General features: G+C 33.5%; 1 long non-coding RNA gene across 3 annotated transcripts in view; it reads left to right on the top strand.

Annotated features, from left to right (window-relative positions):
* LOC145722642 (uncharacterized) overlaps positions 1–13,719 on the top strand; it is a 120,038-nt gene that overhangs the window by 67,401 nt on the left and 38,918 nt on the right. The window contains exons 2-3 of one of the 3 annotated variants that reach the window (XR_014147039.1): positions 5,175–5,254; positions 8,667–8,736. This is a non-coding gene — a long non-coding RNA (uncharacterized LOC145722642). Of the gene's footprint in view, positions 1–5,174; positions 8,737–13,719 lie in introns of all 3 variants that reach the window. The other 2 variants (XR_014147038.1, XR_014147037.1) reach the window with 2 other exon arrangements.

Below are 13,719 nucleotides of genomic sequence, written 5' to 3'. Positions count from 1 at the left end.
GCAGATACCAGATGTCAAAAATAGATTTTTTTAAAGGATTATATTATACATGTTTCTGATCCCCAAACCACTACTTTATGCCAAAACAGACTTGGAATATTAAGCTTTGGAGGTTATTTATTTATACAGTGGTTGAGTAAAGCTTTATTTTTTCTCCCCTTCTCTTTTTCCTTCCTTCCACTTTTGATGGGATGCAGGTCTTAGTTTCGTAACCAATATAGTTCCAGCGTTTTCTTGAGGTCTGATAGAATTTAGATTTTTTTCCACTATTTTTTCAGATATAATTGACATAACATTATATTAGTTTCAACTGTACATGATTTGAGATATATATATATACATATAGATATATAGATATATACACACACATTGTGCGTATATATATGCAATATATTGCAATATGAACACAGTAAGTCTAGTTAACATTCGTCACCACAGAAAGCTAGGAACGTTTTTCTTGTGATGGGAACTTTTAAGATCTACTCTCAAAGCAACTTTCAAATATATAATACAGTATTATTAACTATAATCACCATGCTGTACATGACATCCCCATCAGTTATTTATCTCATTAAGGGCTTTGTACCTTTTGATCTCTTCACCCATTTCACCCATCCTCACCCCCTGCCTCTGGCAACTATCAATTTGATCTCCGTTTAAATTCTTTTTTTTTTTAAATTTCACATACAGGGGCACCTGGGTGGCTTAGTCCTTAAGCGTCTGCCTTCAGCTCAGGTCATGATCCCAGGGTCTGGGGATCAAGCCCCGCATTGGGCTCCCTGCTCAGCGGGAAGCCTGCTTCTCCCTCTCCCACTCCCCCTGTTTGTGTTACCCCTCTCGCTGTGTTGCTCTCTGTCAAATAAATAAATAATCTTAAAAAAAATTAAAAAATTAAAATTTCACATATAACTGAGATCATAGGTATTTTTTCCTGCTTGACATATCTTGCTTAGCATAATGCCCTCAGGCACAATCTATGTTGTTGTAAATGGCAGGATTTCCTTTTTTTTTATGGCTGAATAATATATCCATATATATATCCCCCCCATATTTTCTTGAGTTAATGTTTTCATTTCCTTCCAGTAAATACCAGAAGTGGAATTGCTAGATCATATGGTAATTCTATTTTTAATTATTTAATTTTTTGAGGAAGCTCCATACCATTTTCCATATTGGCTGTGACAATTTACTTTCCCACCAGGGGTTCCCTGTGCTCCACATTCTCACCAATACTTGTGGATTTTGTTTTGTTTGTTTTTGATAATAACCATTTTAACAGGTATGAGGTAGTATATCATTGTGGTTTTGATTTGCATTTCCTGATGATTAGTGATGTTGTGCATCTTTTCATGTACCTGGTAGGCATTTGTATATTTTCTTTGGAAAAATGTCTATTCATATCCTCTGTCCATTTTTTAATTGGATTGGGTTTTTTTTTTTTGGTATAGATTTGTATGAATTTTTTATATATTGTAGATACTAACCTCTTAATAGATACATGATTTCAAATATTTTCTCCAATTCTGTAGATTGCCTTTTCATTTTGTTATTAATTTCCTTTGCTGTGCAGAAGCTTTTGATATAGTCCCATTTGTTTGTTTTTGCTTCTGTTGTCTTTGCTTTTAATATCAAATCCAAAAAATAATTGCAAAGACCTATGTCAAGGAGCATAGCACCTATATTTTCTTCTAGGAGTTTTATGGTTTAAAGACTTACATTCAAGTCTTTAATTCATTTCAAGTTGATTTTTATGTATGATGAAAAATAGTGATCTAGTTTCATTCTTTTGCTTGTGGTTGTTGTTTTCCCAAGACCATTTATTGAGGAGATTGTTCTTCTCCCAGTGTATATTCTTCATAAATTAATTGACAGTATATGTATGGCTTTATTTCTGGGCTCTCTCTTCTGTTCCATTGATAGATGTATCTATTTTTATGCCAGTACCATACTGTTTTGATTACTGTAGCTCTGTAATATAGTTTGAAATCAGGAAGCATGATGCCTTCAGCTTTGTTCTTTCTCAAGATTGCCTTGAGTATTCAGACTTTTTTTTAATTTTATTATGTTATGTTAGTCACCATACAATACATCATCAGTTTTTGATGTAGTGATCCACGATTCATTGTTTTCATATAACACCCAGTGCTTGAACATCTTGGTAGTCATTTGTAATAAAAAAAAATCCACATCTCACATTGTGTGTAAAGAAAAAAATTCAGTTAGATTAGATACAAAAGTAAAAAACAACTATACAAGTATGACTATGAAATATGGGTGAAATTCTCTTGAATCTCAGTGCAGGGAAAGGCTTTCTAAGTTTTAAAAAATCCAGAGGCAATAAGTAAAAGGATTGATGAATTTGAGTACGTAAAAATATTTTTAAAGCTTTTGTATTGTGAAAATCAATATCAAATAATCAGTGAAAACTGTGAAACTGGGAAGAAACTTTTACATTAATCAGAACAAAAGACTAATAGTCCTAATGGTAAAAAAGCCTTAAAACTGATGTGTTAAGTAGCAAAACTCTGATTGAAAATGAGAAAAATACATGGACAGGCGATTCAACAGAAAAGATAGAAAAATGGTTTTTGAAAATATGAAAACATTTTCAAACCCACTCATGGTTAAAAAAAAATACAACCAAAACAATGAGATACTATTTCTCTCCAACAAATTAGAAAATAAAAATATGAAAAAAGAGTGTAGGGAAGGATTATCTCTCTATATATGGAAACTTGGAAGAATTCCTGCTAGAGTGGTCTGTGAAAGAGTAACAGTGAGACATTAGCTAAAATCATTAGAAAATGTAAGGTGATGTCCCAGGACTAGGCAGATGATGACAGTAATGAGATATGGTGGTTAATAAAGCTTGTTGACCTGAGATTCAGAGCTGGAGATTTTAGAAAAAAAAATGATTGTGTTACTTACATTTTGCTGCGCAACCAATTAACTAAAATTTGGGACCATAAAAACACTGCAAGTATTTATTGTTTCAGAGTTTCTGTCAGTCAGGCATTTAAGAGAAGCATTGCTTCAGGCTTCTGCCTTAGAAATTTCTCTTATGATAGTGCAACTTTTATGTCAGCCTTGACTGGGGTCATCAGAGTTTCCTTACTGAGCCTGGAAGATTTACTTCTAAAGTTGCTCACTCATGATTGGCAAGTTGATGGTGGTGGGTGGAAGAAAATCTCACTCAAAATGTGGACTTCGTTATAGGGCTGGTGGAGTGTCCTCAGGACATGACAGCCAGATTCAGAGCAAGTGATTCAAGAGAAAAAAGGCAGAAGCTTCAATGCCTTTTATGACCTACTCTGAAAGTCACACTCTATCACTTCCCACAGTGTGGGCTAGGACTACACAGAAATGTGAATACCAAGAGATGAGAATTATTAGGGATTACATTTGAACATGGCTACTAAAAAGGTGGGCATATGCTCTAAATGTGACTTTAGAAATAAAAGAATACCTAGTTCATTTCCAAAACAGTGATATAAGGACTCAGAAAAATAAAGCCACTAGTGAGAAAAATAAAGCCACCATTGGGAGACACTATGAGGGAATTCATGCACTAATTACTACATCCAGGTGATAGCTGGATTGCAATTTGGACAAAATGAATGAAGGGACCATTCAGGTAATACATTGACAGTATAGAGAATTTTATGTGTAACTCATACATAACATTGAATTTTAAGGAATAGAGTAATAAAATTTAAGAAGTTGACAGAAGACTACAAAAGAAGAAACGATGGAGATTTACAGGGCTTTACTGGATTAAGGTGTAGAAATAGAAAGATAACCTAGCAGTTTAGGAAGTTTTTTGCTAACTGAGATAAAAAAAGACATAATGAGATTAGTCCCAATGGATTCATTGCAGATAGTGGTAGCAAGGCTTTGAGTAATATAGTATATGACCCAGTGAGTTTCTGGAGCTTTCTCTACTTTGCTGGGTAGGTAGAGCTCTGTCCAAGGGAAAATAAGGTCTTGGCTATAGTGCTTAGGCCTATACTAAAAGATAGGACTAAAAGTTTCTGGGAAATGTGGACTTAATCCCAGTTGCTCTGGTGGGAGGATTTCTGTTGCTCCCCTTGGAGAAAAGCTACTCTAGCTTTGAGTTAGTGTGCTTTCTTTTGTTAGCTTTTGATGGACTGAATGGTGGGGAAGCTGGGTGTCACATCAATATGTGGGCCTCTTCCCCAACCCTGAAGGTAGGATTAGGGGGTTTAGAGGAGGAAACACGCTCTAACTTCCATTTTTGTGTATTTCCAATTATTTTGTAATTTCTATTGTGATTGAACTTCAACTGGAAGAACTTTTTAGAAGTGTTTAAGTTCCCAAAATGTAACAGAATGGAGGAGGGACTTTTTAAAATTAGTGATTTTTAATTGAATTATATTGTTTTTAAAGAAGATGATTTGTATGGTGGTAACTACTATTTTTTTAGTAGTTTTACTCGTTTTTATTACTATTTCTTATGAATTTTTTTTATGTTCTAAAACATGATCAAATTTGGGAAAGTATTACTAACATGTTGAGATCTGTCTACCTCTATATGTCAGCATACAAATGCATATATGTTGATGTAAGTAGTTAGACATGTACGTGTTTTAAATTTCATGTTGTATGTTAAATGTGTAATATTTATATGTAGAATATTAATATGTATTCTGTATATAAACTACTGTTTAATCAATGTTTTTAGTATTTATTTTTTTACTGGCTGATTCATTTTGAGAAAAATTAATGTTAAATATACGTTTATTTTTTGAATTCTAACAATTCATGCATTATAACTTTTAGTCTATTGTAATAGGTATGTAGCAATATATGCTTTTTATATATTGATGAATGATTATAGTTTAGATACTATCCTTTATTTATATACTATTCTGTTTAAATTCCCGTAATATTATTATATTGCCTTTCTTTTATAGATTTGTCTGGAATTTTGCTTGGCCCATCCCTTGTAATTTTCTACTCTTCTGAATCATTATGATTTAGATAAGACTTTTTGAAACACTGTATTGTTGTGATTTTTAAAATACAGGAGTCTGTTTAAATAAGTGATTTTTAAAACTTTACATTATGATTTCTAGTATATGTGAAATTATTCTTCTCACATATTCTGTATTTTCTATTGACTATCTTTTTTTTCCTTTTCTGCCTTATTTTAGATCAGTGGTTCTCAAGTGAGGCTATTTGTGGTTCTCACAGCAGTCAAAACAGACTGAGGATTGCTACTAGCATCAACTGGGTAAGTCTAGGGATGCTGCTAAATATCCTACAAAGCATAGCGGAACCCCATGCAACAAAGAACTACCTGGTCCAAAATGTCCATATGCTAAGATCAAGAACACTTGTTCCAAATTATACGTTCTATATTCTATTCATTTTTTTTTTACCTCTGTCAGTGTGAGATAGACCTATTAAGATTATTTTAGTTATTACTTAAAACAATCTTTAGAGGATGTTGAATTAATAGACATATTTATTCTCCTGTAGTACTAGAAAAGAGGCATTTATAAAGACTTAAACTAATGTGGTTAGTTTTCTCATCTTTCATATTGCTTTTAAATTTTTATTTTTATGATATTTTTAATCACCCCACACTGAGTTATTGTCAATATATACACACAGAATAGTCATGTGTATATATACACATATATATGTATACACACACACACATATATATGTATGTATATTTACCTATAGGTTTTACCATTTTCTTTACTTCTTATACCCCCTTCTCTCTGTCTGGATCTCCTTTCCTGCTTGCTGAGTTACACCCATGAGTAGCACTTTCAGTGGAGGTAGATGGGTTGCAATTTATCTGGCTTTCATTGTATCTAAAACTGTTTTTATTTCACTTACATTATTTAATGATTGTGTAGCTGGAATAAAATTATATTCATAGTAATTTTCCTTCAGCACTTTGAAGATTTTATTTCAGTAACACATTGTTGCTCTCTGTGATGAGTATGTTACTCCTTCATAGGTAATCTTATCATCAAATCTGATTTAGAACCAGCATTTTTTTACTTGCTAACTCAGTCATTTTTGATTCTGTGTGCCTTAGTGTTAATTAGCTCTTGACCCATGCTTGAGACCAATTATGGTTTTGTTGTTATTTAGTTAGATAACATATTTTATGTTGGTTCTGAAAATTATTGCTATTGTCTTATTAAATGGTATATTCTTTAAATTGTCTATAAGTTTATGAAATCATCATTAGAAGCCTAATAGACTATTTTTTATTCTCTGTAATTCAAATTCTATTTTGTATGTTCTATCTTGTAATTTCTTTGGAGAATTATAACATATTTTTTGATTTTCACTTCATCTGTCTAGTTTGAACTTTTAATTCTCCATTAATTATATTTTTATCTTAAAGATTAAGATTTTTTGGAATCATACAGATTGGAATGTCTGCTTAGCTTCATCAGATATACTTATTTTAATTTTTACAATGTCTTCATTTTCCCATACATATTCTCTACATTCTTATCACTTTTTACCTGACAGTAACAAGATGGCTACTCAATATCCAGTGTCAATTTCTCTTATTCTTAGGACACTAAGTTCTAAAATCTGAAGGAGGTCTCAGTTGTGGCCCCAGTTACAACGGTGGAAAAAAGGAGCTGTGCTTCATTCCAGTAAACTTCTCAGAAAGAGAGGCCCCAGAAAACCATGCAAGAGCTTAGAAAAGTGCATGTATAGTTGTAATGGGTAGACTGCCTCAGCCATTAAGGTGCTCTGCTCAGATCTCTTTCGCAGGCTTTCACAGGGAGCATAGCTGACTTTCATCCTCCAGCTGTTACTCCACTGGTTCTATCACATTCAGACCAAAGCATGTTTCTCTTGGGCTCCACGGCCCTGCTCCTTCAAGGCTGCCCCAGCCAAAGATTAAGCCTGATATGGAGTACTAGATCCATTTGATTTCTGCCCACTTCAGGACTGACCAATGGGCAGCTCATTGGCCAGGTCAAATTTTTCTCAGAACTGGGATGTAGACTGATACACTTCCTACCCAGTCCTTTTTTTTTAACACTTGTTAAACTTGCATCATGATCTGAAGGCTCTCGATTCCTACTCCTGCTCCCATGGTTGGCTACCTGCTTTCATCTTGGAGTGAGCAAAGACACTTTCATTTAGTTTTTGGATACGTTGTACAAGAGATTTTGTATTCCCTATTTAGTTGGTCTAATGGGGATTTGGAAAGACCACCGCTGTCACCATATTCCCCAAACTCCAACCATTAAACGTTTCCAGGTAAAGATCTAATATTTTTTATCAGATATATTATCCATATAATATCCCTGTTCCAAACAAATACTGAGGTATATAACTTCTTACTTCTTCAGTAATTTTAGAACACATATTGGAAATGTGGATTCTAGAAAGTTACTTCTAAGCACAACTATAAGCAAAGAACAGAGAAACTGAGTTCAGGAAAGTTGATAGTATAATTGCAACAATATCAATAATTTTACCATATTTAATGGGCTGAATTTATATATAAAGCAATTTTTAGACAGTTTCCACTGAGCTGATAATAAAATTATAAATAAGAGTAGAGGAGTCATAATATATTTATCTTTTATTCTAGGAATAAAAGCTCACTGTAGTGTTAATCTATGAGTTATTAGTTGTTAACATTATCACCTCCACAAGTAAGGGAACTTTTCTTGTATCCAGCAAACTGACAATTCTTAAAGTGAGGATATGTACAAAGACTATCAGTATCCACGAGCAACTGAAATGTGACATCCTTTATTTTAGCAAGTTATACTTAAGATATTCATTTGGTATGTGTATTTTGTAGACAGAAAGAGAATAGGTATATTCAATTGGAAATTCTATACCATGGCACACAATTCTGACATAAAAGGAAATGGCATTGTAAAAATTGAAGTCATTTTGACTGAGAGAAGTAAAACAGAGGAAATTTCTAAGTAACAGAAAGCAGTTAAAGCTGCCCTTAGAGAACTATAACTTACTGACACTTAAAAGAGAGATAATAATTTGTGTAGACACTGAATTTGGCAGAGCTATGGGGATAATATATCTTTTTCAGTATCAAATATTATTTCATTTTTGATGCTAAGTCTTTCCTGCAATATTAACTTTTTATACTATTTTTTTTCCTCAGTGACCTTGACCAACATGTGGGAAATAATCGGCCTCATCTTTTTAGGTCTTGAAGGGTTTGGCAATTTATCTTAAAGAGATGTCATTGTAGCAAATGTCCTCATTGTTGCTTGAAAGCTGTATCCTCCTTAAAAAAACAAAAACAAAAGTGAATGGTACATTAGGCAGATGTGAAATCATCCAAAACTATGAACTATTTTAGTATGCAGAATATTTTAGATTGCAACAAAATAAGCTAGTTTCTGTTTACATCCAGTGGGATTTTGTGAGATGAAATTTTTGTGAGATCCAATTCATCGTGGTTTATGAGGCAAAGGCAGGGTAGCCTGAGACCTAATCTTGATTTCTCCACATTTAACACATTTATTTTTAGAATTACATGTAAATGTTATCCCCCAACTTTCAAGCTGTTAAACACATTTGTCATGTGGCCTGTCACTAATTACATTCGTATTTGATTACCAAATTGCTCATATCATAGTCTTTAGATAATGTGTGTGTGTTTTTTTTGTTTGCAGTAGCTTTTGGGAATCCTTGCTTTCGCCAGTATACTAGGTGCACTGTTGACTGCTTAATTTTGAAATGAAAGTAAGTACCTAATACTTCATCTCTTTGGCTTTACAACCAATGATCTTACCACTCTAGTGAGTCTTACCACTCTAGTAAGTTTCTAGAAGAGGCTCTTTAATTGTTCCAAGAGAGCAAGAAATTCATTTTTTCTGAATTACTAATAGAAATGGATCACTTCTTTACCCATCAACACCTCAGACAGGAAAGGGGTCAGGAGAATTTCTGGGTAATATCATTAAATATTCCACCATTTCCTCTTTCCCACCACACTGGCTAAACATGCCAGCAAAGCCATATTCAGTGATGTCACTAAAGGCAGATTTACAGTGAAGCTAAATGAAGCTTAAACTTCAGGGCCCTACACATATGTTTACAATGACATACATTTTTGACAATTTACAATAGTAAGATTTTTCTGTTCTCATTCTTTAAAATGGCTTCTGGCAAATGCCCAGTGCTTATAAACATAGGAAGAATGAATCTAATCATAAAATTTTAGAGCTTGGTGGAGATTTATGGTTTAGCTACTTCAATTCCTTTTTACTGAGATGCAGGAATTTAAGCCCAGAGAAGTTCACTTACATGCCTGAAGTCACAAAGGTTGTTAGCTGCAAAACCAGTGCTGAAATTCCAGTGTCTAATCCTGAACTAGTCTCCTTTTGAATGTATTACTCCACCCCTTAAGAATATAATGGGTATTATGTTCTGTTGATACAGTAAAGGGTAAATGCTATGGAGTTGAGCTGATAAAGGAAATTCTCAACTTTTAACCTTCATAGGCCCTGTTTGTGGGCTCCCAGGGAAGCTATTACTTTAACATTTACCAAAGTCAAAATGACTCCAAAAAACCTCAAAGCATGGCTCTATTTCTGCCTTGAGCATACACTGTACATCTGCTTCCAATAAATAAATTAAAAACTAACTAACCAAAAAGGAGCATTCTAAACATAAAGATAAGGGGGGAAAAAAATCCCTGCTTCTCATAAGATTAAAGTCATGCAGTTTGCACATACTAAAAACATAAGATAGTCTGTAACTTTCTGGAATGTCCTTCATCATGATGATTTGTCTCTTTACGTAAAGAACATAGATAACCCTGCACCAAATGTAGCCTCCCCAGAGCACTCTCTTCTTTGTGAAGACTGTGTATCCCAGGCAGCTGTCCTAACTTGGGCCCAAGTGAAATATTTTTCCCTTCTCTTTAAAATTTTTAAAAAGTTTTGTTCATTTTGTATCAAAAAGGTGGATGAAGACATAATTCTAGTGCTGACACACTTGCTGGTTGAGAAATCCTTACTTCATTTTTTTTTTTTTTTCCGTCTGTTAAATGGCAATGACATCTGCTTGAAAGGATCGTCCTGAGGCAGTATATGGGAACTTTCTAAGGAAGTGATACGCTGCCTAAGTTGCACTTATGCTCTGACGTTCTGTAAAGTCTCTGCATCCATATTGTAAATCTGAAACTATTTTAAAATAACAAATGAAAGACAAACAAATGTAGGGATAACAGCCAACCAGCTTCCAACAGCCTACGGAGGTCCCCACAAAGAAGAGTCCCTTGTTTAATCTGTTTGTTTAAGTCATTTGAGTATGACCATTAGTGGAATATATTTACAACAATATTTCACTAATGTCCTACACCCAACTAAAAGCTTCTACTAAACCAGGAGTATTCCTATTTTGAATATATTGGAAATGTTTTTTTTCTCTCTCTCTCTGTTTTTTTCCATTGGTATATTTAATGGGATTATGTTAGCTTTTGATCCATTAGTTATGACCATTAGTGTTCATATTCTCTCTATATAATAAAAAATTTATATTATCAACTATATAATAACATATACAATTTATATATTATAATAAAATATAAAAGCCCTTAAATAAACCCAGACTTCAACATTCTAAACTAAAGCAGAATACTTATTGTTTAATTTAATTTTTATTTTATGATATTTTTAAGATTTTATTTATTTACAGAAAGAGAGGGAAAGGGAGTGTGAGAGGGAGAAGCAGACTCCCTGCTGAGCAGAGAGCCCAATGTGGGACCCGATCCTAGGACCCCAAGATCATGACCTGAACTGATGCTTAACCAGTTGAGCCACCGAGGCACCCCTACTGACTGTTTAATTTGTAATGTTAGATAAAAATTCCATACTGCTTTTGATGCTTAATATTTTCATAGTTGCCTAAGAAAAAAAGGAAAATAAGGGAAAAAAAGCTATCAGAGATTCAGAAGAAATAACAATAGAAAAGAATTAACAAAATGAGAAATAATCTTTTGGATCTCTTCACTAACTAAAGTTGTGTTTACCCTTTAAATTACATGAGACCATGAAATATATTAGGAATTTTAAGAGAAAATAATGATGAAAAGTACTCTGAGTCATAACTAGGGTTTTTAAGTGGGCTCATGTATCAAACATGAGCAACGTTCTCTCAAAGTTCTATCAGAAGATACATCTTCAAAGTTTCCTTGCAAGATAAAATATTATTTAAAAGGTAATAGAGAAATAGGATGATAAAAGGAAAATCTAATGGACTAAATTAAGAAATTGCTATTATCACTTGTTGCTCCTAGTGTAGTACTTTTGGAAATCTTCTTTTTGTAAGGAAGAGGCTGAGCAAATAATCTCTTAATTTTATTTTTTATGATTAGATTTAGAATTGCACAGTGGGCTTAGAAATCACCCACAACTCTGAATATGACTTCATTTCATACCAAATTCCTTCCCTTACCTTTGAAATTGATGATTCATCTTGAAATTAGGCCCATAAAGCCATTAATTGAGTTGGTCAAATTGAAATCCTGTCAAAAATTTTATAAACTTATTGTTGAATGAAAAACCTTTCACTATAAACAAACTGTGGAACAATTAAAAAAAAAAAACCTGCAAATACTTGGAAAAATTTTCCAAGTAAAAGAACAGAGAGAAACTGATGACAGAACCTTCTTAGTAATATCCTACCAAAACAAATATGAATAAGGAAGGAAAGACAGTAGCAGAAATTCGATACCTACCATTGTATCTTAACAGGTCTACAAAGAAAGCACATTTAAAAATCATTACTGCTCGGGGCACCTGGGTGGCTCAGTCGGTTGAGCGACTGCCTTCGGCTCAGGTCATGATCCCGGAGTCCCGGGATCGAGTCCCACATCGGGCTCCCTGCTCAGCGGGGAGCCTGCTTCTCCCTCTGCCCCTCCCCCCTCTCATGTGCTCTCTTTCTCTCATTCTCTCTCTGTCAAATAATAAAAAAAAATAAAAAATAAAAAAATAAAAATAAAAATCATTACTGCTCTTAAACTCTATAATAGCTATCCTTCTCCCAGTATTAGAGGGGAAGGAAGGTGAGCGGTCAAAATCTGACATTCATTTTTATTACCACCCAAAATGGTACTGTGGAAGGCTCATCTTGGGTAGGTAGGCAGGGAATATATAGAGAGAGGCTGAAAACTCCTCTAGCACAGATGTATAACTTTACCATTCAAAGTGTCACTGCTGCTATCCATCACTATTCTTTAAAGCTAAGAGGAAAGTTAGAAAAAGCAGCTAGTTTAAATTGCCCTTGAGACTTTCTCTTCAACTCATGCATTAGATAGATGTGTTTTTTTTTTTAAATTTCTAAATAACTGGGAGATTTTCTGGCTACCTCTCTGTTAATTTAGTTTAATGTTGTTACAGTCCAAAAACATATTTTGCATAATTTCTGTTCTTTTCAATTGATTAAGGATTTATACTCAGGGATGCAGTCTACCTAGATGTATGTTCCATGTGCACTTGAGAAGAATGTGTATTCCACTATTGTTAGATGGAGTGTTCCAGAACTCTCAAATGGATCCAAGTGATGGATAGTATTTTTTGGGTTCTCTATTTCTTTATTGGATTTCTGGCTACTTGTTCTTTCAGTTTTTGAGAGGCATATTGATGTCTCCAGTTACAGTTACAAATTCATCTATTTGTCCTTTCATTTCTATCCATTATTTCCCCGTGTATTTTGATGCTCTGTTGACACATGCATACAAATTTGGTAAAATTTTCCCTTTTTATCATTATGTAATGCTCCCACCTATCCCTGAAAAAATTTCTTGTACTGAAGTATAATTTGTCTGAAATAGTTATTCCAGATTTCTATTGGTTAATAATCGATTGCATCTTTCTCCATCCTCTTACCATAACATATTCATATGTTATATTTGTAGTGGATTTCTTATTGACAACATATAGTTGCATCATTACTTATTTTTTAATGTAAAATTATCCTTTAACTTGTGGGTTTAGATCATTGACATTCCCAATGATTATTGATGTGGTTGGATTATCTGGTAGCATCTTGTTGTTTTCTATCTTCTCCATTTGGTCCTTGTATCTTTTTCTCTTTTCTGCCTTCTCTGGTTTTAATTTAGCAGTTTTTAATGAGTCCATTTAATCTAATTAATTTATTGGTTATATTATTTAAACATATATTTTACTGGTTGCTCTGGGTTTTAAACATACATTTAAAAATAACCTGCAACTACTATAGCATAATATTATACCACCTCATGTTCAGTGTAAACAATTTTTGTGTGAAAACCATTCCCTCTCCCATCCCTTGGGCCATTGATGACCTGAATTTTATTCTGTAAACACCTAACATATAATCTGGCCTGTTTTCATCAGTTTAGAAAAACTGCAAAAAAGAAAAAAAATACTGTATTTACCTCTATTTTTTCCATTTTCAACGTTCTTCACATCTTACTAACAGTCTAATTTTCTGATTGATCTCATGCCTTTTTCCTAAAGACCTTTCTCTAACATTTCTTGCACATTAGGCTTAGTAGCAATAGATTCCCTTAGTTTTTGTTTCCTTGAAAGTATTTATTTCTCTGTAGACTCTCAAGAATGTTTTCACTGTATAAAGAATGCTATGTTGACAGTTTTTTTTTTCTTTCAGCACATGAAGATACCACTGTCTTGTCTTGTTTGTATGGTTTCAGATGAAAAGATTGCTGTAATTCTTAAT

The sequence above is a fragment of the Leptonychotes weddellii genome, chromosome 7 (assembly GCF_054177405.1).
Source record: "Leptonychotes weddellii isolate Sample4059 chromosome 7, ASM5417740v2, whole genome shotgun sequence".
Classification (NCBI taxonomy): Eukaryota; Metazoa; Chordata; class Mammalia; order Carnivora; family Phocidae; genus Leptonychotes; species Leptonychotes weddellii.
The sequence above is the reverse complement of the archived record's forward strand: the minus strand, read 5'-3'. Positions and strand labels throughout refer to the sequence as shown.